At 41.7% G+C, this 23,521-nt stretch overlaps 1 protein-coding gene across 4 annotated transcripts in view; it reads left to right on the top strand.

Annotated features, from left to right (window-relative positions):
* The window catches only part of SLIT3 (slit guidance ligand 3), a 521,085-nt gene that overhangs the window by 205,236 nt on the left and 292,328 nt on the right, over positions 1 to 23,521 (top strand). The window lies entirely within an intron of this gene.

Raw genomic sequence — 23,521 nt, 5'->3', positions numbered from 1 at the left:
ATGCCAGGAATCATTTCAAAATATCCAGAAAAGGCCCTGTCTGGCTTGAACCTCTGGTGCAATCTCTGGTTACATTTCAAGGAGCTTTCAAAAGATTTAAATTTAAGTAAGAGATGGTGCCTGTTAGCTAAAGCCAGATTGCAGGACACACTCGTACATTCTCCCTGACTCAGGAAATAGCATTATCTGATAACGCATGTCTAAATACTGATTGCTGCTGTGCTTCCCCAATCTCACTCTACTTCAGTTGCCTGTCCATGTATGCCAGACTTTGACAAGAGCTGTCATTGCTCGTCAGTCAGCATTACCCAGCACCAGCACTGCCAGCAAGCGTTTCCTGTAACAGGACTCTGCAGCGGGGCCGGGGGAGCTCCGCCTTGTGCTGCGAGCTGGGGCTGACGTGACGGCAGCTGGGGACGAGCCACCGAATGAGAGACATTAGAAACCTATGAAGAAGTTAATAAAAGTGTGATGCAGGAAAAATGAAGGTGGGGAGGGAGATGAATGAGCAGGAGGAGGAGAATTTCCCCAGCTGTGGTTGCAGTGCTGCGGAGCCACCTCCTGCCTGTGCTGGGCACCCCCGGGTGTGTGCGCAGGATGGCTGGGCAGGTTGGCACATCATTTAATAAAACTCCTCTTCCCCCTCCTGGTTGAGGAAATGCTGCTTGTGCCATGCTGTGTATGGATTTTGATTTGATTTCTGTGGAAGCCAAGCTTGCCCTGCCATCTCCTCTGGTGTGGGAGGCATGTGAGATTCTGGCCATCTCTAATGGGAAGGAGCCTGAGAACACAGAATTAGCTGGAGCAGAGTCAGGCTTCTCAGCTCACCAGAATAAGGACAGGGCTACACCAAAGGCTTGGTTTTCTTTAAAGCAACATGTGATTTACTTTTTAAATGCTACAGCTGCTGGGAAAAGGTTTAATTGATTCTGGCTTGCAGATACATGCAATCATGGCCAGCCCTGGTTACTCACAGGTATCTGCTGCTCTGCCCTGTATCCCTGCATAGAAGAGAGGAGCAGTAATTTCCTTGGCTTACTTTTCTCTGCTGTTTGCAACTCCTTCTGAAGTTGGACAAACTTCAGGAGGGACAGACTAGGAAACCTGTGTTTCTGAACATGGATTTTCTTTTATGGACAGATGAAGGAAATGAAGAATGTAATTTGCAATTAAAACCAGAAAAAAATTTACCCTTCCAGTTCCTGATGAGTTCAGCTATGTATTTAAATTAAAAATATTTCCTTAAAAAGAAGAAAAAAAAATCAAAAATTGTATTTTCCTATAAAACAATTACTTTTAACTGATTTTAGAGGGTGACAGTAGAGCACTGTGACACTGAGTGCTCCCTGCCAGCACACCTCTCTGTGCTGCCTGACACCAGAAAGGAGGGAGTAGCAGCCATAGATTGCTTTGGCAAGTAATAAAATCCAGGTCATGAATTTCAAGTACAAGATGAAAGTTTTGTAAAGGGGAAAAATAACAACCCACAAGCAAGAAAAGAAGTTGAGAGATGAGCATCATGCTGGAGATGTCTGTTCGTCTCATTATTTTTATAATATGAAACTGGTTTATACTTGTGAATTTTCTTTGCATCAAATTTATTGCAAAAATTTTTCCTTTACCCCACTCATATGCTAAGCTGTTCTCTAAGTATAAAATGTATTTCTTTGTAACATGTTTTTTCATGCATTTTGTTTGTTGAGTAACTTCATAATGCTTTTAATGTAGTTTGTTTGATCTGCTGAGGTAAAATCAAGATGGAAAAATGTGAAAGAAGGGTTGGTATTTTAATCTTCTTTGCTACTGAATGTAATTTGCTCTTACTGTGCTTTTATTAAGAAAAGCTTGAAAAAAATTACTAGTAACACAAATTTCCTGGAAGCTTCTCTACTTCTTTTAGGCTCTTTATTCTCATTGTTCTAAAAAAAATAATATAGAAATTATGTTTAAATATCAGCAGCTTTTGTTCCACCCATCTTGAGCTTTGGTTTTGTAATTTTTTCACATACATCGTCATAGTCTTTTCTTTTGCTTCAGTGTAAGAACTTTTTCTGAAAGTATATCAGTAATTTTGGAAAGAAGAGCTCTTTCTAAGGTAGAAAATACCTCCTTGGTTTATTTTTAATAATAAACCTTTGGAAATGGGGAGTAAATTGTACATCAGGGCATTCAGGAGCTGTTGCCTGCATGGAAAGGTTTCAGAGAAGAAAAAATGAAGGAAAAGTAGAATTGGTCACTTTTCTTTTTTCTTTGAGCTGCATATAACATTTCTGTGGAAATTATTTGTGTTTTCATTTTTATTTGTATGTCTAACTGGTTTAAGTGTGGAGAAATATTTAATTAGGGATTAATAAAGGACCCTTTTATATGATAAATGGACATGCCTTCGAGCTAATTTCCTCTGTTTAAAACTCCACATTTCTGAACTTCTAATTAAAAGTTTGAAAGAAGTAAAGTAAGTGAATACATTTCTTTATGAAAAAGTATATATCTAAATCTGAAGCCATACACATCTCTGCATCCTTTCCATTCTGTTTCAGTAGGGTTAGTACAGTTCTTCAGTGAATTTGTGCTACATTTGGCTTTTCTCCAACTCCCTGGAGCCGCAGTAAGGGACCTCTGAACTGTTGAAGTGATTCTCTTGTTTTGTAAGGTTATTTCCATAAATCCAGTTCCCAGTTTAGCACTCAAACTGGAGTTTTGCTCCATGTTGATCTCAAATAGCCAAAATGGCTCAAAATGCCAGCTCTCCCCTCAGCCTCTGTTTGAACCAAGGAGGAGCAATGCAGGACTCAAAGCAACAACTGTGAGGAACCAGGCTTGGATTTCCATCTTGCCAGGCTTCACTTGAGATGACAAAAGCAACTGGCAAGGGCTGTGTCATTCACTGCTGTTCTTTCCCACAAGTCTCTCTCTCTGTCATTGAAGAGCAATGGGATTTGGAGTTCCAGTGAATCCTCTATCACTGAGAAGGAATTTCAAAGGAATTTTTTATAGGTGAAAGAGCATTCCAGAGCATGTGAGCTGTGATTGTCCATGAGCATGAGCACTGTTCACAGCCTTGCTCTTCATAGGCCTCCTGAGGAATCTGAGTAAGCCTCAGCAAGCTCATTAGTTAATTCACTCCACAGAAACATTTATTTTCCCTTCCCCCTTTTCTCTTTCCTTTTGGTTGGTAGGGAAAGCCTGGGATCTGACAGTGAACTTTTGGTCTCAATAAAGCAGTTATACCAAGTTTGGGTGGAATTTCTCTGATCTCTACTAAGAGGGAGAAAATGTGGAAAATGCTTCCTCCAAGCAAAATATGAACAAAATGTTGTGATTCATTAAACTCCTTCCTACTTGCCTGCAAGTGAGAACCTTACAGTTATTCAGCTGAATGGTGCATGGCCCTGAGGGGGCAGAGCCAACAGAAAAAGAGATGGCTTCAGTCCAAAGAGCAAAATGCATGTTTTCAGGGAAATCAGGAAATTTTGCTTCAGGCACATCCCTGCTTGCACAGTGAGTTTGTTATATTGGGATTTTATGTTGCTGTTTACCTTGGTTTTAAATAAGAAGCGAAAGCTGCCTTTGGTATCACAGAAAGTCTGGAGGGTGCTCCACAGAGCAGACCATCTGCTCTCCTGGACACTCACTGAAAATGTTCCCTGTCTACTGACAGCATTCTATCATTCTGCTAAGAAGGTGCACAGGATTGTCTTGAAGAAAAACAAACAAAAACCTACCAACCCAATAACCAAGACCAACCTTTTCCTTATCTGGAGAAAGGCTGCTTCTTGAGAATACCTTGTATTTGTTTATATAAAAGTTCTTGACTGTTTCAGAAATTAAGCTGACCACCTACAGATGAGTGGGGTTAATTCCAAGAGACATATGCAGAAAAACTCCTGCAGATATCACCACATAGGGATTTTGCATAAAAGAAAGCCACTGGCTGCTGAGAGGACGTGGAAAAAGAAATTCTGATGCCACATGGATCAATCCTGTGTTGTGGGAAAAGCATTGACTTAGCTCCAAATGGTGAGGAGGAAAAGCCATGAGTGCTCCAGCAGCAGAGGCACCGAAGGAAGGAGCTTCCATAAAGCCCAGGGAGGGAGGCAGGGAAATGTGAGCATCACATGGCCCAGGAAAAGCTGATCTGCTGGCAGTGGGCTCATGGCTGGCAGGTAGCTGGCAGGAATTTTAGCCCCCACGAGCCTGCTAGTGGGGTGAAGGGAAAACTTGGCCAACTTGTAGCTACTACACACAGGGAAGGGTGGAACCTGTGTTCTCTCTTCCCTGGGAGACATCTGATAGATGCTGTTCCATTATACAACTTCCTTAGGAGCAAAGACTAAAATTCATCCTTGTTTTTTCATCACTCCTTTGTCTGCAGAGCCTTTCAGTGGAAGCATCTTTGTGCAGTGTCTGCAGTCAGGTCATTGGATCACTCTTAGTCCTGTGCAGATGGGAGTTCTTAGTTTATTTTAAGCTTTTGTTTTCCTAGATGAAAATGATTGTTCGGCAAGTTGAACTCAGTGTTTTAGAATGACTTTTCTTGAGCACATTACAGCACCCACATCCTATTGAATCACACTGTGTAGGCTCTTGGCAGCAGTGACTTCACATCTGTTTTACAATTTTTGAATCTCTCTTAATATAATAAAGATAATGTTTATGAGCCTTTAAAACTGTGGTGTGGGAAAGGGTCGGCTGACTGCTGAAAAGCTGGTGTGATGATGAAAATGAAATAACAAGAATAGACATGGTCTGTATTATAAAAACATGTCTGACATGAAAACAATGGATTCTTCTAATCCTTTAAGGCTGTGACTATGGGTTGTCCTGTAGATGCTTCCTTCAACTTCATTTAACTTTGGCTTGAAAAGGGAAAGACTGTATAAATACAATAAGTTGATCTTTGGTGGGATAACTTGTGGTGCCATGCTGCTATCAAAGGGAACGAGGACCCCAGAGCGTTGCTGTAGGGCAGCTTCTCAGCACTGCAGCTGCTGTGAGCGTGTCTAGACTCTGCTGAGTTAGCTGTTCATCAGGTAGAGGAGATGGAGACACTCAGACATTCAGTGAGCAGTGAAATGGTAAATGTCAAATACTTTGGATACAGGTTTTTGATGTAGTCACTGGTATTTGTGGATGAAGCATTACGAATTAACGAAGGCCCGCTCTGCTGGTCTGCATGGAAGAAATGCTAACTGGGTAATGCAAACCAGATAGGTGTAATTAGCATGCAGCTAGACTTCGTTAAAACATATGTGAAGGAGTCATTTAGCTTAGTAAATGAAAACAGTTGTTGGTTCAATAACTGTTTCAGCAATCCTGCTTCTTAACAACAAAATTTCCTTCCCTCCTGTGTTACATTTTCAAGAAAATATTGGGAAAATTTAATGGTATTGATTGTCCTCTATTGATGGGCCTGTTTTCTGTATTTCACTTGTCAACTGCTGCAGTCAGTCAGTAACACTCACTTTCTAGTGAACTGATTAAAGAACAAAGTTAATTATTCCTGTACAAAAGGAAAAACTTTTGCTTAAAGTCCATGTTTGCCAAAATAAATTCTTAGTATTGATGAGACATCTTTTCTAAAAAGAGAGAAATTGTATGTTCTTATTGGGAAGAAACAGTCAGTAAAAATTGTTATAATGTCCTAATACTTTATTGCAGAATCCATGTAGTTTTCTCAGGGGTTTCTCAGTAGCATTTAGGGTGAGCCCTGGCTGTAGCACACTTGGCTATTGCTGTAAAGTTCAGAACTTTTTGTCTCAATTGCTCTCAGTCACAAGGCTGCTGAAGCAACCAAAGGTTGGATCTCAAAGTGGGTTCAGGGACAATTGTTTACCTTCCTTCGTATGTTCAAGAATCTCTGAAAACATCTTATTTGTGCAGAAGAATCTCATGAAATGTTTTTCTCTGCACCAGCTGAAGATTTCATTCTCATCTTGTGTACAGAGATTGGCAGATGTGTTGGAAGGGTTTTCCCTGAGAGAAGTGGAGCTGTTTTCACAAACAATTTTTATTCTTTTCTTGCATTTTTATATGTCTCACTGTCTGAAAAAAGGTGTGAGCTTCAATTCTTGGGTTTTAACAAACTGAGTCAGGAAAGCTGTGGTTTGCCAAATGGTGTCTTTCAAGAATATGTTTTTTAAATTACATGTTTTTTTCCTAAAGGAAAAATAAAATGTGGTTGCAAATATAAAAAAAAAAAAGGGTCATTTGAACCATGAGAGTCATTCTGACATAGTGATTTTGCATTCTGTGGCATTGCTGCTGGTGCAGCATTAGGCTCAGTGCTGCTCTGGGTTGGCTGTGTGTGCAGCCATTGCCCCTGGGTGTCAAGGAATGGACATGGACTACAAAACCCCAGGGGTCTTTTAAAAAAACACCTTGTGGAACCAGAGCTGGATGTGTTCTCACTCGGGTGTTTTCCACAAATGTGGTCCACGCTTGGATGATAACTTCTTACCCTTTTGAGAAGTTAAGATGCAGTACTATGATTATTGCAGTTCTGTAATGATCCCAGGGCACTGTAATTATTATGGGCTACAAGGGGTCAAGGTTTGGGTATAAATGTAATGCAACTGGGAAAGTTATTTGTTTATAGCAAAGTATCATGAGAAGGATCTTTGATGCATTTAAGGTAAACAAACAAAACCAAATCTCTGAGGTTAGCCTGCAGCTCAGAGTCATCATTTTTTCTTGGGATTGCCCCCGTTGTTTGGTAAATTCAATGTTCTTTCATGTTATTGGCTGAATTGGAAAGCTGAGAAATGTGAAACTAGAAAGATGTTGATGTTCTTGACATAATAGATGATATAACTCCAAGGCTAAGGCCAGCTAGGATAGCAAGTCTGCTCATATAATTAACATTGGTTGGACTTGCAGGCAGTTCCTTGGTTGTTTTACAGGTCAGCATCAAGTACCAGGTTCTGTTTTGTAGCTTCTTACTTATGTGAGCATAAACACCTCACTGTCACCATTTCAAGTATTTTTGGAGCAAAAGTATCTGTTTAAATCTTCCTTTTTAATGTATACACCTGCCCCAGCCACACTGTGAGCACCTGACTCAGGTGTCTTCAGGTCCTAGCAGAGACTTAGCAATGGATGGGTTTGAAATAGGCAATGAGCAGAACTAAATAATCACCAGCTTCTGATTCTTTCTGATGGAAAAGAAACCATCCGTCCTTTCCTTGCAGAAGACTGCATTTATCAGGAGCAAGCTTGATCCTTCCAGAGGGGCTCCAGTAGGGGGAGAGGTCTGGAGCTCTGAAATGATAAATGTTCCTAATTAAGAGGTGGCCCCCTGCATTTGACATCCCTGCTGATTAGAGGGTGCATTGCCCATGTTGTGTCCCAGACCACCGGGTGCTAGAGAAAGGAGGTAAACCCAACAGAAATGTATCATTTTTTGCTTTCAGTGGTGGTAATAACCTCACTAAATAAATACTGAGAGAAACCAGACATTTTTCTGCATGAAGACATTAACATTTCATTGCTTCGGTTCAAAATTAATAAATAGTTTTTGGTCAGTTAAGAAAAAGAATTCCTTCAAGGGGAAGTGATGCAAGTCTCTCTGAAGGTCTGTATTTCAGCCACTGATGGGAAATTTCCATTGTTCATGAACATTGCTCATTTTTAGGCTCAAGGCACAAAAGATCTCCTTCAGGACATGGCAAATGGTGGTGGCAGAACCGAGTTGTTCCCTCAGGAGAATCCCTTGGGAGGTCTGTGGAGCAGGGCAGCACAGCTGATGGGGATAGGGCTGGACTGGAAGCAGTGAACCCAGGGTGGCTGCTGTCAGGGTTTTATGTATTTGTCATCCATACTCAGTGTGTCCTACAGAGCTGGGTGCAGGCAAGGGCTGCCCCAACTCCTCATGTGAATATCTCATTAAGGAATGAGTGATGGTTCGATCATTTGGCTTTTCTTGGAAGAGCAATAAATGGATGGAGAGTCATAGGATTATGCATGCCTGCATTAAAAAGCAAAATTGTTTCCTGAAACATGAAAGTGTGTTTCCTGAAGGTGTGCTGACCTATAAACTGCTTGATTTGTACTGCCTGCTGAAGCTCCCTGAAATTTCAGTGAGACGAGAGTGACATCAAAAATTAGAATAGACAAATTGGCATTATTTTCCTATTGTATTATTAGTGTATGTTAGTTCTTCTATTGTAAGAGACATTTCATTTATGGAATACATTGTTTGTCTTTAAATAATTTCTCTATGGGTAAAAGATGTCATAATTAATATCACTATCAGAACACTTGTTTGAAAAATCCAGTTAAACCAAGCAATTACTACAGGACTATTTGTAAATTATAGTAGTGGCAGAAAAATCAATTAGATGCTTGTTGCAAAAATCATTACATTGATGGCATTTTATTTTTCTTTCTTTTGGTTAAGGCAGAATGGGAATGACAAGAAAATCAACTTACCACTCTAATAGTTTTCTGTAGGACTAGCAATTATACTTGTTACTGAATTTATGATCTCATTCACAATTTCATTATTTTACATTTCGGTACACACAGCCAAATGAGATAGCTATGAGGATTGTGAGTTTATGGTCGTGGATTTCTAGTATGTTGCTGCATTCAAATTATTTCAATTATTCATTCTGAAATGGTGACTGTTTCCAAGTTTTGGTAGCTATTGAGAGGGGGAAAAATAGAGCTGCTTGATAATTCATTTGAATAATATCAGATATTTTAGCATCTCAAAAGAGTTTGAAAGAAAACTGAAGTCTAATCATACTTATTATATAAATATATATACAATATTTATGAAATAGAATTGTAAATATATGTATAATATTATGGCAATAACCACATAGAATCATAGGGTAGTTTCTTCCCTTTCCTTCTCCTTGCAGAGTCGTGTGTGCTTCTGAATGACTGAGAAGGATCTGGCATTCACCAGGGAATTCTGCCATTCCTGATGGCACTGAAGTCTCTTGGCTACATAATGGATATTTCTTTTTCATGTGCTCAGGGATGGCCAGGGATAACAGATCTGGGGTTTCTACTCTCTATTAAATCGTATGAAGAGGTTAAGTAGACCCAAATTAGTGCTAATTGAGCTCTTATTACTACACCAACTGCTCACCATCACAAATTGCTTCAGATCTGGCACCTGAAGACTCACATGAGCTGCTTTTCCCCTCTACAGAAGACAGATAACAGTAAAGTTCTATGAGTAACACAGTATAATAAATACTGTTAGATGATATGTGAAAAATTGGCTTCTGAATTTTGCTGCAGAACCAAAATAATCCTCAGGATATATTTGGGCTCTGCATGCTGCATCCTGCATCTCGATATCTGGATATAAGGTGGAGCTTGTTTTCCATGAAGGCAGTTGAGCTGTGGACCCCAGAGTGCCCAGACTGTGCAGTCTCCATCCTCAGAGGGTTTGAAGATCACACAGGATAAAGACACAAGCAACCATGTCTGACCTTGGAGCTGGTCCTGGTTTAGACTAGGGACAATCCAGGCTTCCATTCCAGCCTGGATTGCTCTGTGGCTGTAGGGCCCTGGGTGATGAGTGGGAGGAGATACAAACCCAATTCTTGCTGGTTTTGGATGCAGATGTGTAAAGATACTGCTCTGAAAACCCAGACATTTTTTCTGGCATAAGTATTTTACTGATCCAAAATTACTTTTCCCAGATACTCCTTTTAATTTAGTGTTATTTCTGTCCCTGTGAATACACTTAGTTGAAAGTCATGCAATTAAACTGAGTCATCCACATTAGTCACTCAATTTTTATCGTATGAAGAGATTTCCTTACATTTTCCTTTGCTGGCTTTGTTGTGACCCTTCTGAAATGACACATTTTCATTCGAAGAGAAACAGAAATGGCCAGTGAATCTGGGTTTGTAATGCACTGGGATTTCAATTAGTTTCTGAACTAATTAATTTCTGAACTCAGAAACTGATTTCTGAAGCAGTCTTTCTCAAGGCAGGATTACTGTCTTTCCTTCTCAGTGTGTTTGGCTTTCATTATGAAATATAACTTTTTCATCCAAACCTAGTAGGATGATAAACTTTTTTTTTTGGAGTAGGCTTCCAATCCATCTTTCACTTTTTCCGTAAGTTGTCTCCATCTGTTTTGTGAGATGTTGTTTAAAGAATGACTGCAGTGCCCGATGGTTATCTGCTCTGACTGTCAGGGTAAGGAATGCACAGGCCCAGCGTTAGCAGGAGCATTGCCCTGGAATTACAGCACTGGAATGGCATCTTTGACCCTGTGCAGGCTGTGAACCTCACACCACGCTCCTCGTGTCGCTTAGAACACAGCAGCCACTTGGAATTCCAGCAGGTACCTAATTCAGTGATTAATTGTGCAGGGAAGCAAATAACTGCAGGCAAATAACTGAAGAATTTCTTTACTTGTTTGTACACTCATGATTTCCAGCGGGATTAAGTGGAGAGATGTGAGAATTTGTGATATTCAGGCCACATTCCTGTGTTAATGAGTCACCTTGAATGCTTTTGCTGTAATTGCACTTTTACAATATTTTGTTATTCAGTGTGTTGCAGTCTGGTACAATAGGCAGTAATATCAAGTTTTGCCAAAGAGAAGGGTATAATTAGTGATTTAAAATGAAGTTTCATTGGAGTTGTGGTTTGGTTTGGTTGGTGGGGGTTTGTTTTGTTTTCTTTCGTTCATTTCTGCTCGGGGTGATGGCGACAGTTGTACAGAAAATGCCATTTGAGTTTCAGTGGTGTTCACATGGCTCCAAGAGCTGGGTGTTATTCCAGCAGCGAGGTTCAGTGATAGCCTTCACACTGCTGGTTATCAATATCACCTTTGAAAGCAGCCAGTCCCACGAGGGAGACCTTTCAGCTTGGTTAGACTAAAGCATTCCATAGTTTAGATGTTAATATTTCTGGCCACCTCTGAACCGTGGTGCAATGCTCATTGGAGAGTACAGTTTAATAGAGCATAAAAGTATCAGTGATCATGCACTGTTTATCCTGCACGAGTGAATGATCATTCAGTGTTTAATACAGAATGTTGTGCATCTGAATTTTTACTTAAATAACATTGGCGTTTGTTCTCCTGCCCTGGTAATCAGAGAATTCTTGCATTAAATGATCAGTTTCAGCAAATATTTATAATTCAATGAAAAATTGGTTTAGTTTGCTTGCATTTATGGAAACAATGATTTATTTCATAGGTTCTGCCATGAAATAGGACTGGAGGACTTGGTTCTGGGAGGTGCAGAGGGAGTCGGGCAAGCATGAGGACTGCTGTCCTTGTTTGCTTTTACCTTTTATATAATTTTTGTAGATGAGTGTTAGTATTCCTCTTTAAACTGACAAAAAGAAGCATTTCAGACTTCTTCCCTAGCTGGGCAAACTGTGTAGTGCTGTTGGGTACATCTGGACAGGGACGGACCCTGCCCATAGCGTGCTTTCCCCAGAATCCCTGTTGTGTAGCTTGCTTTAAGTTTGTGTTCATGTCATCTTATTTACATTAACAGTGAATGTCTTCAATTCCTTTAGTGCTCTGGATGAATTTCCTTGGATAGAGCCATGAATTTCTTTGGGTAGAGCCTGTGTGGCCTATTCCCCTGAGCACAAGGTTTATCAGAGGCAATTAGAACCGTGCTAAGAGGATCTTGGTGCAGTAGCTCAGCTGATCACCCAGGAGCTCTCCCAGTGTGTGTGTGAGAGCCTTTTCTGTGTGTGCCCATAAATATTTCTGTGCAGATGTAAGTGTCTCCTGTGTGTCACGTCAGGAGCAAGGTACAGATGTCTGCTAGATCAGTTTACTCTGTAGCCCCACTGACTCTTTCACCAGATGACTCGGAGCCTGCTTTCAAAGCCGTGGTGAGCACACAGACCAGGGGGAAGCCACTTGCTGAGTGCCTTGCATCAATAGAAACAAATGTACTTTTGGTTACTTACAAATGTGTGATTGCTTGAAGAATGAATTTCCAAGGAAAGGGAAGTTGGAATATAAGTATAATGGGTTATGCAGGCTTCTGGCTGGAAACCTTCAGGGTTTGTTTTATGTGTGTCTTGTTTGCATTCAAGTGCAATGAGTACAGAGCTTTCTTTTGCTGGACTGTGGTGTTAAGAGTTCATTGAAAATGAATCTGAGGAACACTTTGTCATTGCGATAACATCAAATCTGTTCAGGATCTCTCGAAATATTAAAATGAAGTTCTGGATTAAAACAGAACCAAAGCTATACAGAAAATAGAGCAGGTTTCTTTCCTTGAATATCTTTTTTATCCTGAATTTGTTCCACAGTGATTGCTTTAGAAATGAATTTCAATAATAGATGTTTGCATGTTGTACGTGGTGAAAATACAATGAGCTGAAATGGTAGGGTGCAAGTTGAGCAAGTAACCATCTTAGAATTATTCAATTTGAGGAGAAAACAGTCTACACAAGGATACTTTTGTGGCTAGGACTGGTTGTTTTAACCATCGGTGATGTGAAGAGTTGCCAAATGTGTTGTTTGTGATTCCCATGCCTTCCCCACGCAGAGCCTAAAGAGAAACAGAAAACCCCCAAAGTAAATAAGAGCTGGGTTTGCACAGAACAGTTGTGCAGCTCAGCACTATGCATCATCAGCCAGGCAAGACGGAGCCAAGAATGGCATTTTGCAGCAGATGCTGTGAAAAATCAATTGTTTTAAGTGGAGATAGCTATTTAAACATCTTATTATAGAACAGGGTAATTGCAATAGATCACCAGATAAAATAATAAAAAAAATTCTCTGTTAATGGTGTTGCCCTCAATCTAATAACGAACTGACAGCACACTCTGTTGGTGAGACCAAGCTCTCTGCAATTTTTCCATGCATAAAGATGGTACATCACAGCTACATGAAAACAATCAAAGTGCTGAGCCTAAGTACCTGATAGGAATATTTCTATAATTTAATTTTAGAGAAATAAAACACAGTCTAACAGAGTGAATCAGTAATGGTATTACCTGTTGTACCTGTGATCTTCCTAAAATATTTGTCCTCCATGGTGACAGAAGCATCTTAGAGCCCATATAGAAACATTTTTTGTTGCAGCACTCAGAAATAACTTCTTGTTATTTTGGTTTTGTCACAATGTGGCTCTTTCATGCAATTAAATTATACAATTAAATTTCATGCAATTAAAGGGAAAGAAAGGGCGGATGAGGGAAAGAGTGCCTTTTTCTACTGGAATTTTTTAGGAATCCCTGTCTTTGCAAATAATTTCATGGAGTCTAAAGTCAGACTAAACAGTATTAGAAATGTATCATTGTATGGAAGATTGCTTCTGCCTTGGTAAACAGAACGGGGATAAAGTTGCTCTTTGTTTGATGTGCCTTCTAACCTCACACAGTACATTTAATTCTTCCCAGAACGTACCAGTGCGAGCACGGCTCTTCTGAAGGTTTCCCTCAATGCCTGTATCCAAATTACAGAGTGGTTACCAGGCATACACACACACAAATACACAGGCACAGGCACCAGCAGGCCTGCTGCTGCTGCTCTCTAAACCAAGGGAAACACTTATCCTGCTTTTCTCTTCTGTGCTGCACTTCGGAGCACAGCCTGGTTTTATTAGTGGGTGAGTGCAGTTGTCAGTCCTTTCCCTCCTACTCCCGTCCCTCCTTGTTTTTCTGTGAGATTCATGCACCATCAGAGCCCTGATGGGGACAAGACTGGATGTTGGGGAGCTCTGGAGTAGGGCTGTAGAGGAAGGGAAAGGAACAGAAGGAAAGGGGTTTTAATACAGTTAGGGAAAAGAATCTTGGGCAGCAGTTTGGTGGAGAGCTAAAAGATCAGACAATAAATTTACTTAACAGAGACTAATCTACTGGGACTGAACTTCATATCCTGTTTTGGGATAATATATTTCCTTCTGTGCTCTGGAATGAATCTGTCATCTCAAGTCTAATAATGAGAGGCAGAGGATTTTTAATCTCTGACCCCCTTCCATATAATTTAATAAAGGCTGGTTTCTTTATTTTATTTGGAAGCTAACTTACTAAACTTCTTAACTGCTCCTCTGAAAAACACAGTTCAGGATTTCACGTTTTCAGGTTTTTAAAAATGAAATTGGGGTTTTCTTTAACGGAGGACAACAATGTACTTGCAAACTATTTGTTACAGGCCTCAATTCAGAGCATGGTTGTTTATGCCTCAGCATCTCTGCTGAAATGCAGGGATGGGAAGCACAGTCAGGCACACTGTTTGCACATTCTTGGCTCTGCATCCTCACCAGATTCCATCTGACTGGGACAGACAGACATGGGAGACCTAAAGCTGGCGTGTGACTTTCTGTAGCAGTGAATGATCGCCATGTGGGAAGCTGAGCTTCAAATGTGGTAACCACATGCATAATTAGCTCCAAAATCACAATCCTCCCCCCTCCAACAGGCTGCTCTTCACGTGGCGGTGGCCGCTGCTGCTGTGGAGGTGCCCCATTGCTGACCTGACACAGTGACTTTGCCAAGCCCCTCAGTCCTCTGCAATTTGTTAGGAAAAGGTCTCCTCAGCCTTGGGCAGCCCCCAAACATGCTTAGATTATAAATCACTCCGTGAGCCTGTTGAAAGCTGTTGCTCCCAAGGAATGTGGTGGCAGGTCACGCTGAGATCTCTCTTCTTGCTCTGCCTGATTAAGGAAGAGTCAGTAAAATATAGTAAAGAACAAGGCTGCCTTCCCACTGCAAATTTAGAAATAGAGTATAAAAGGAAAAAAAAAAAAAAGAGAAAAAGCAGCCCTTTCCTTAAAGGTTGGATTTAAGTCATTTAAGTTAAGGGCTGGTGTCCCCTCAGGGCCTATGTGCCAAGGATGTCTCTGGCACCAGTCAGGCTCTGCCAGTCCCTGCTCACCACTGCTGGGTATCTGTGAGATTCAAGGCACTTCTGAGATCCTGCTTCCTACATAAGCCTGTTTACCATGGACTTTCTATAAAAAGACTTTTCATGTAACTTATTTCAGCTTCAGAGTTTTTACTTTTTTTTTCTATTACAAAAGGACCAAACGTGACAGGGAAGAATTTCAGTTGCCAAAGAGAATTGTAGAGGCTGAACTAGGAGGAGTAGTGGAGGCCATGCAAACAAATTCCTAGATTTCTGTCTAAAATAAAAGTGTAGTCTTGACAGTGATTAAGAACTTAGTTTCACGCTTCCTGGAAATTCCAGTCTAAGCAGGCAACTCTTGAAACTCAGTGCTGAAGCTGTTACTTTCTTTTCAGTCTTCCAGGTGTACTGTGTTCAGTTCATGTTCTGAACACTTTTGCTTTGCAAATCCTGCTGAGTTGTGGGGGTTCCAGCACCTTGCAGTGTGATTGCACTTTTTATCCCCTGTGTTATTCGGCCCTTTCCAAAAAGGAGCTTTAGAAAACCTGGACATAGCTGATACAGCGTGTTCCACTTCTGAGAATTTGAATTCCTAGTATTAACACAGAGGACAGTCCTTTGGTTTTGAACACTGGAACTCCAAATTTAGCATCCTCAAATGCTGGAGCTCAGGTACTTGGGGCAGAGAGTGATGGGTTTGCAACAACTGAAGTGGAACTGTGCTGCTTGATATTTCCCACCCAGTCCTAGTGTTGGGGACATGAGGACAAGTGTGGCTCTTCTGAGACTTTCTAGGTGACTTTTTTGTGGCCAGTGTTGGATTACTGAATTTAAAAATAGAATCAATGTGGGGATGACAGTCCTCTAGGGATCGCGATTAAAATGGGAATATTTTGTTATCATCTTTGGTTCCCATAGTAACAGCAAGCTACAGACTCATCAGATTCCTGGTCTCTCTTGTATCCCACTGTTACCTTGTTGTTGAACAGCTTTCCTCTTCAGAGCAAAACCCAATAACTCTTATTTTCCACTAGCTGTAACAGGTCCAGTAATTAGAACAGTAAATTTTGTCCAGTAAATAGGGTATGTACTTAGCTGTGCTAATGTGGTTTTAGAGCAGAAGAAAAATGGTGGCAGTGGCAGCTTTAGAACTGATACAAGTATTTTTTGTATAATTTAAACAGCAGTTATGGAAAAAAAAATAGTTTTGCTTCATCTTGATAAATTACATATTATGGATGCCTCTATAGTACTTGGTCTTCAGAGACACTTATTAAAATGTTTTGTGTACAAAGGACATTTGCTCTTTCATTTTGATTAAAAGTGGAAGAAAAAATTGGTAGATGAAAATTGACTATTCATGAGTGATAATGGGAACCAAAGTGCAGGTTGAAAGACAAATGGTGTTTTTTCCTTGGGAAAGGTGATTTTCTGTAGCATAGAGACAAGAACCCAGGACTAGAACATCTGGAATGTTTGGCTTATCCCCATTAATCTTGAAAGTCTGTCTTGTGACTTCTGCGGATTTATATTTTCCCTCCTTTTTAGCACTCTTGAGTCATTAGATTGTCTGCTTCATTATACACATTAGTACACCACACTCCATAAATCCAAAGAGTAACTCCTATTCTCATGAATGTGGCTGTTATTTCTGGGTTTGCTGCCTGTTTGCATTCATATCCTATTTTTTCCCCACTTTTTTGAAGGTTTCAAACCTAGCTGTTTGCTTAGTAACAAAGACCTAAATCCACATCAGCGACCTCAAGGGGGTCTGATGCTTCATTCAAAGTAGGCAGAATTTCAAATCACATTTATGAAGAATTCTCTGAACTATTGCTGGATGGAAAGGTTACTTTTCACACACTCTCTCTCTTTCTTAAAAAAAAAATAAAAGAAAAGAAAATTAAAGAAAATAAAGAAAGGGAAAACAAAAATCCCCAGTGGAATGGGAAGCACTGCACCCTGTTTCACCTCTGTGGGGTGTCTCTCCAGGTCAGGCCCAAGAGGCTTTTAACTGGGCTCCTGGGGCAGGTGCTTGTATGGTTTGTGCTTGTTCTACGAGTAAATAAATTATTTCAGTCTCCAGGTCTGTCTCCAGGGCCTTTTAACAACACTATAAATTCTTATTATCCAGACAACATCAAAACTTATTTCTAGTAGAAAAAGCAGGTCTTTTGTTTCTTTTTTTTTTTTTTTTTTTTTTTTTTTTTTTTTTTTTTTACCTTAGATTCTTTTAAGACAAAAGAAACCAGGCAAAATTGCCTAAAATATTAAGACCTTCAAGCAGACTTGGTTCATCTCCCTGGTTTGGTCTTCTGTAATTAACTGGGGTGGGGTTTAATTAATTAACACATGTGGTTTGTTTTTTTTTTTTAAGAGGGGAAAAAATTGTGAGTGACTCAGCTCTCCTGCTGTACCCTACAAATACCATGGAGGGCTGAAAGAATAGTTTTCAGTGTATTTTAATTAGCTAGGATGTCATCTGAGCATCAAGTTCATTTGAGTGATTCTGTAGCAGGAGAGGAGAGCCAAGTGGTTTCTGCTTTCTGGTTTTCCCCTGACTAGGGAGGAGGAGAAGCCAGGGAAGGCTGATGGCTGCCTGGTGCTAGATGTCACTCTCTGTCATCTGTGACATCTGACAGATGTCACTGGTGCCAGTTTTTCTCTGTAAGACACACTTTTGGGCTGTGATATTCTGAATTTTTAAGTTAGTGAAACTGTTTAAAGAGCAATAAATCATTCTTCAGCTGGCCAGAAATAAGAGCTCATGGGCCAAACTGTGAGTACTGGAATGGTAAAATATTTTGCATATCTTTATGAGCATTTTCTTCCAAAGTTTATATTTGCTGTATTCTGGGTGTGTTATAAATGAAGAGGTTTTAACATTTTGATCTCTAAGTATAAAGGTGGAAATAAATATAAAATCTGAGCAAGAGTTGGTCTTCTTTGGAGGTTCTTTCAGCTTCATCAGGGTGTAATGTATGGGACAGGATCTGAAACCATGTCAAATGTGTGGTTGGTCTGCTTTGTGTCACCTCCCATGTGTTTGTGACAGTATTCAAGTGCCTGTTGCATCCTCAGCACTGTAAACAGGATTGAAAGCTGAGCTTGGTATTCCAAGTGTGAGTGATTTAAATCATAGAATAATGGTTTGTGGATCTGTTCAGTAACTCAAAGAGACAATTACCTCTGTTAACAATGATGGCTGCATGCAAAAGCCTCTTCAGTCCTCATGTTACCTGCCTGGAGCTCCTTGCAAGCTGAAGAGCTCTCTGGACACCTGGGGATGGAAGAAGGAACTGTGAATTTTGAATATAGAGGGAGACTGACCTGGTTGTTGCTAATATTCTTGGCCAGGCAGACAGTCTTAGTTTTCATCATTAAATCTTTCTTTGATTTAAATTACTTTTGTTAAAAATATGTTCTACATTTATAGTAATAATGGGAAACACTGCAGAGTGTAAATACCAGCTCGGGAAGGGAAAGAAAAAAATGAAGCTATAGCAACAGTGCAAGGCAAGCAGACAATAAACATTTTCTTGGTGGAAAAAAAAAAGTGATTTATGGAAAGGAGATAAGTAAACACAAATGGCATATAACTTAGTGTAGTTGCTGTAGATATTACATTATTTCTGCAGTGAATATACAGTGAACAGTGAACCTGTGCTCTCTGAGAACTTCCTAAGAAATATTTCAGCTGTAACTCTTTATTTCAGTCACTACTATGAAAAAGATGCTTTTATTTGCTTTAATGTGGGAACAACATCCATTTGTTCCATACCTTCACAGCTACAGGAGTGAATAAACTTCCCTGAAATAACACAGCTGAAAACCTTGATACTAAGTTTCCCATTGTGGTTCACCTTCAAGTGTATAAAATATAAATTATAACCAAAGTAGTTATTTTCAGCAAGTTTGGAGGATGTGATATCTGTGCATTATAGGGAAAGGTGTAATGTGTCTGTCTCTATCACTCTGACTTCTCCATGTAGCTTTATGCAGTCACACTTGATCTATTAGAAACTATAGTTGCTGGAAAAGTTATGAAAACATTGCCTAATATTTTACAGACTTGAGTTTATTTTTCCAAGGATTTTACCTTTCATTTATCCCAGAGCCTTTCTTCAACAAACTGGGTGGCGAAAATATCGTCTTACATTTGAATGATGGCGCACTGGGCCCAGCTTTTCCCAAAATGTGTGATGGATGGATTGGAAGTGTGTGGCCACTGACTCATAAAATGAGTCCAGACGTGTCGAGCCCGACCTGTGCCTGGTTCCTTCTCCAGGTGCTGATGTCCCAGTGGGTGCTGAGGCTGAGCTCCTGTCCTTGCTGGAAGGAAGGGGGTGGCATTCAGCTTGCAGAAAACAAATGAACCAGTATGGAAGTTGTGTTGTGATGGTTTGATGAAGCAGTTTCTGTGGCTGCATCTGAATCAAACATTCCTGATGAGCTTTGTTTGGTGGGTTAAACTGTGTGTCTCGTGGGTGGAAGCTGGAAAAAGTAAGGGGAGCACAGGGTGTTAGTTTTAGTTTTATCTACCAGATATATGAATCTCATATCTTTATTTGCAAGGGGTTTTTCTCCTTGGCACAGCAAGGCAGTTCATTATCTGTGAAATTCCACACACTGTCAAGATTTTTGGGCAGTGTAGGCAGGTAAACATTGTGTTTTGCTCAGAGTGAGATTTCTAATAGAAAATTGTATATTTGCTATGAATTATAGATAGTTATAAAATAATCTTGCATATTTGAAACTTCTAGTTACAGAAGCAACCCCTAAATGTATGAGAATCTTACTTTTAATTCCCACCAATAGTCAAGACAGTTTGACAAGTTGAGGGTTTTTTAACTGCTATGACAAAAGGTACATGTGGAATACCTTTCTTAACCACAACCAAGATGTTGTAGAATCCTTAATCTGAGAGTTAGAAAAAGAGATGTTCACCCTGCACACATATTCTTGGAGTAAAATTTGTGTGAAGAACAGATGTTAATTCAAATTACGCAGTGCCTGAAGACAAGTACTAAAGAATTATAAATATGATTATTTATTGTGACAACCTAATTTTAAAGGAGAGGTTTTAATTTTTGACCATGGAGTCATTCACAGCCTCCAACCAGAATGATAGATGAATTCAATTTTTAGTATTTGAAGCACTTGAGGAAATCATTTCAAGATTTAATTGTGTCAGTGTCAAAACTATTATTTGTCGAATGTAATTGGCTTTTTTTCCCATTTGATAAACTGGACATATGTAATAAAATATATTGAAAAATATATTTATTGTCAGGGCAAATAGGAACCTTTGCAATGGAACCACTTGATCTTGAGAGGCTAGTCATGGTAGATCATGAGCTCTGAAGAAGTTGCCAATTTAATACTGTGAATATTGGTTTGCAGTTTGGTTTCTTAACCTCAGGAGATAGAATACTCATTAGCATACTTAGACAGAGCAAGAAGTCAAAATTACATTGGTTTATGGCTTTTGGGTTTTGTTATGTGGTGCCAGCAGTGGTTGTGAGTAACGAGCCCAGATTTCAGCCACCGATGGGAACTGTGAGCCCTGGATTTGACACCCGTCCTCAGCAGCCTGCAGAGCTGTCCTTTAATGAGTTTACTTCCAGCTCATCACGGGGAAGGAGCCCCAGCACTGGGCTGCCAGGAAAGAGGGGGCAGAGCCGCAGCGACCCAGGGCTGTTCCTCCTCGAAGTAGCTGCATGAGGCCAGCGCTGCTCGGTCCCAGGAGGTGGATCTGGGCCGCTTCGATCTGCTGGCGCTCAGCAGAGCGGAACGTGAGGAGGGGTGCTGGGCCCGCCGGGCCTGGCCCGCTGTCCCCATGCCGGCAGCGCAGAGTGACCGCGGGCGCACCCATCGCGGCCCTGAGAACCTTGCAGAGGACGCCAGTTCGTGCTCCGGACTCCGGAGCAGCTGGAAAGGCGGCCCGTGGAGGGGCCCAGCGGGGGCTCCTGGTGGGCCGAGGCAGTGATCAGCAGAGGGCACCAGATCAACGCAGCTGCACCTGCGCGGCGCGGCGGGCGCAGGTTGGCCGGGCTGCGGCGAGGCCTCCTCTCCTCTCCTCTCCTCTCCTCTCCTCTCCTCTCCTCTCCTCTCCTCTCCTCTCCTCTCCTCTCCTCTCCTCTCCTCTCCTCTCCTCTCCTCTCCTCTCCTCTCCTCTCCTCTCCTCTCCTCTCCTCTCCTCTCCTCTCCTCTCCTCTCCTCTCCTCTCCTCTCCTCTCCTCTCCTCTCCTCTCCTCTCCTCTCCTCTCCTCTCCTCTCCTCTCCTCTCCTCTCCTCTCCTCTCCTCTCCTCTCCTCTCCTCTCCTCTCCTCTCCTCTCCTCTCCTCTCCTCTCCTCTCCTCTCCTCTCCTCTCCTCTCCTCTCCTCTCCTCTCCTCTCCTCTCCTCTCCTCTCCTCTCCTCTCCTCTCCTCTCCTCTCCTCTCCTCTCCTCTCCTCTCCTCTCCTCTCCTCTCCTCTCCTCTCCTCTCCTCTCCTCTCCTCTCCTCTCCTCTCCTCTCCTCTCCTCTCCTCTCCTCTCCTCTCCTCTCCTCTCCTCTCCTCTCCTCTCCTCTCCTCTCCTCTCCTCTCCTCTCCTCTCCTCTCCTCTCCTCTCCTCTCCTCTCCTCTCCTCTCCTCTCCTCTCCTCTCCTCTCCTCTCCTCTCCTCTCCTCTCCTCTCCTCTCCTCTCCTCTCCTCTCCTCTCCTCTCCTCTCCTCTCCTCTCCTCTCCTCTCCTCTCCTCTCCTCTCCTCTCCTCTCCTCTCCTCTCCTCTCCTCTCCTCTCCTCTCCTCTCCTCTCCTCTCCTCTCCTCTCCTCTCCTCTCCTCTCCTCTCCTCTCCTCTCCTCTCCTCTCCTCTCCTCTCCTCTCCTCTCCTCTCCTCTCCTCTCCTCTCCTCTCCTCTCCTCTCCTCTCCTCTCCTCTCCTCTCCTCTCCTCTCCTCTCCTCTCCTCTCCTCTCCTCTCCTCTCCTCTCCTCTCCTCTCCTCTCCTCTCCTCTCCTCTCCTCTCCTCTCCTCTCCTCTCCTCTCCTCTCCTCTCCTCTCCTCTCCTCTCCTCTCCTCTCCTCTCCTCTCCTCTCCTCTCCTCTCCTCTCCTCTCCTCTCCTCTCCTCTCCTCTCCTCTCCTCTCCTCTCCTCTCCTCTCCTCTCCTCTCCTCTCCTCTCCTCTCCTCTCCTCTCCTCTCCTCTCCTCTCCTCTCCTCTCCTCTCCTCTCCTCTCCTCTCCTCTCCTCTCCTCTCCTCTCCTCTCCTCTCCTCTCCTCTCCTCTCCTCTCCTCTCCTCTCCTCTCCTCTCCTCTCCTCTCCTCTCCTCTCCTCTCCTCTCCTCCTCTCCCCTCCCCTCCCCTCCCCTCCCCTCCCCTCCCCTCCCCTCCCCTCCCCTCCCCTCCCCTCCCCAACATTATTTCCATCTTAGACTATGTTGTTAAAAAGAAAGTTTCATGTGAGTGCGCTGCTCCAGTATTGCCTTTCCAAGGGCTGTGGGATGCCGAGGTACAGTCACAGCTTCTGGAAGCTCGGATGATCTGTTCTGTCATTTCAGAGACATTAAGGTTATTCAGTCATGACTAAACATTTAAAAAACAAGAAAAAACTTTTTTTTGTTTAAATTCTTTCTTTTTTTTTAAACAAAGGTCCAAACAGCCCAACATGAGGTGACTTTGGAGAGGTAGGATGGTATTAATTTCACATTGCCAGAACTGCTGCATGAGGAAGGGTATCAGAAAATGAATGAACTAAGCTTCTCTAAAAGCCCCACCAGCTTCTGGATTGTTTTTCTTTAAGAGTTGCAAAGACATTTAAGTTTATCAAGATTAACACCTGAAAGAACAAGAAAAAAAAATGATGAAAACAAATGTTTTGATTGGGAAAAGTAATATTTATTTAGGGAAAGGCTCACAAGGCTGCACTGAAGGTGTAGTGCCCCAGTCCTTCCTCCCCTCTCACAGTATGGGAAAATGTCCTCAGCTCCTGCTCACTATTCCTAAAGACGTGCCAATGTTTAACTAACATAAAGCTCTGGTTTAGTGGGACAAAATGTTGGGACTTTTTCATAACAGGAAAGTCAGAGTAGGTGAAGCTGCAGACATCAACTGTGCTTTTCGAGTTAGACAAGTTTGCTTTAATGTTTTCACCAGAATGCATCTCCCCACATAATTTCTCCATCTTTTTATAGCTGTGCTAATGATGTTCTCATTTCTTCTGTAATCTGTTGCAGTCCTACACATTAGATTCAGTGATGACTTTGCAGAAAACACAGATTATGGTGTTGGCAGGAATTCCCTTCCCTGGAGGTACAAGACATTTGAGTTAGGTGAGGAGGGCAGAGTTTGCAGTTTTTCCTGGCAGTGGTTCAGTGCAGTTCTGTATTTATTGTGACTCAAAAAAAAAGCCTTTTATTTAGTCTTTGTATGAAATGCCTCTTGCCTTTCTCTTGGAATCAGTGAAAGTTGAGAGCATTTTATATCCTTGGAGATTTTACATTTTTTGCTAGTGTATGTTAATGTGGCAGAAAATTTTGATTAATAATACCTGTGGCAGGGGGAATACAGGGCCTGAGAGAGTTGCAGTTTATTTGGGGGAGCAGGATTAGGGTTTCAGTTACTAATCTGGCTACTGCTACAGGACTAGAGCAATCTATATATAATTTACCTTTTCTGAGAATGATACGAAAAGGAAGAAATCATTTTATAGGCCAGACAACTGTGAGTATGTTATTGTGAT

This window comes from Aphelocoma coerulescens, chromosome 13, assembly GCF_041296385.1.
Source record: "Aphelocoma coerulescens isolate FSJ_1873_10779 chromosome 13, UR_Acoe_1.0, whole genome shotgun sequence".
Lineage (NCBI taxonomy): Eukaryota > Metazoa > Chordata > Aves > Passeriformes > Corvidae > Aphelocoma > Aphelocoma coerulescens.
This window is presented reverse-complemented; position numbering and strand designations above follow the sequence as displayed.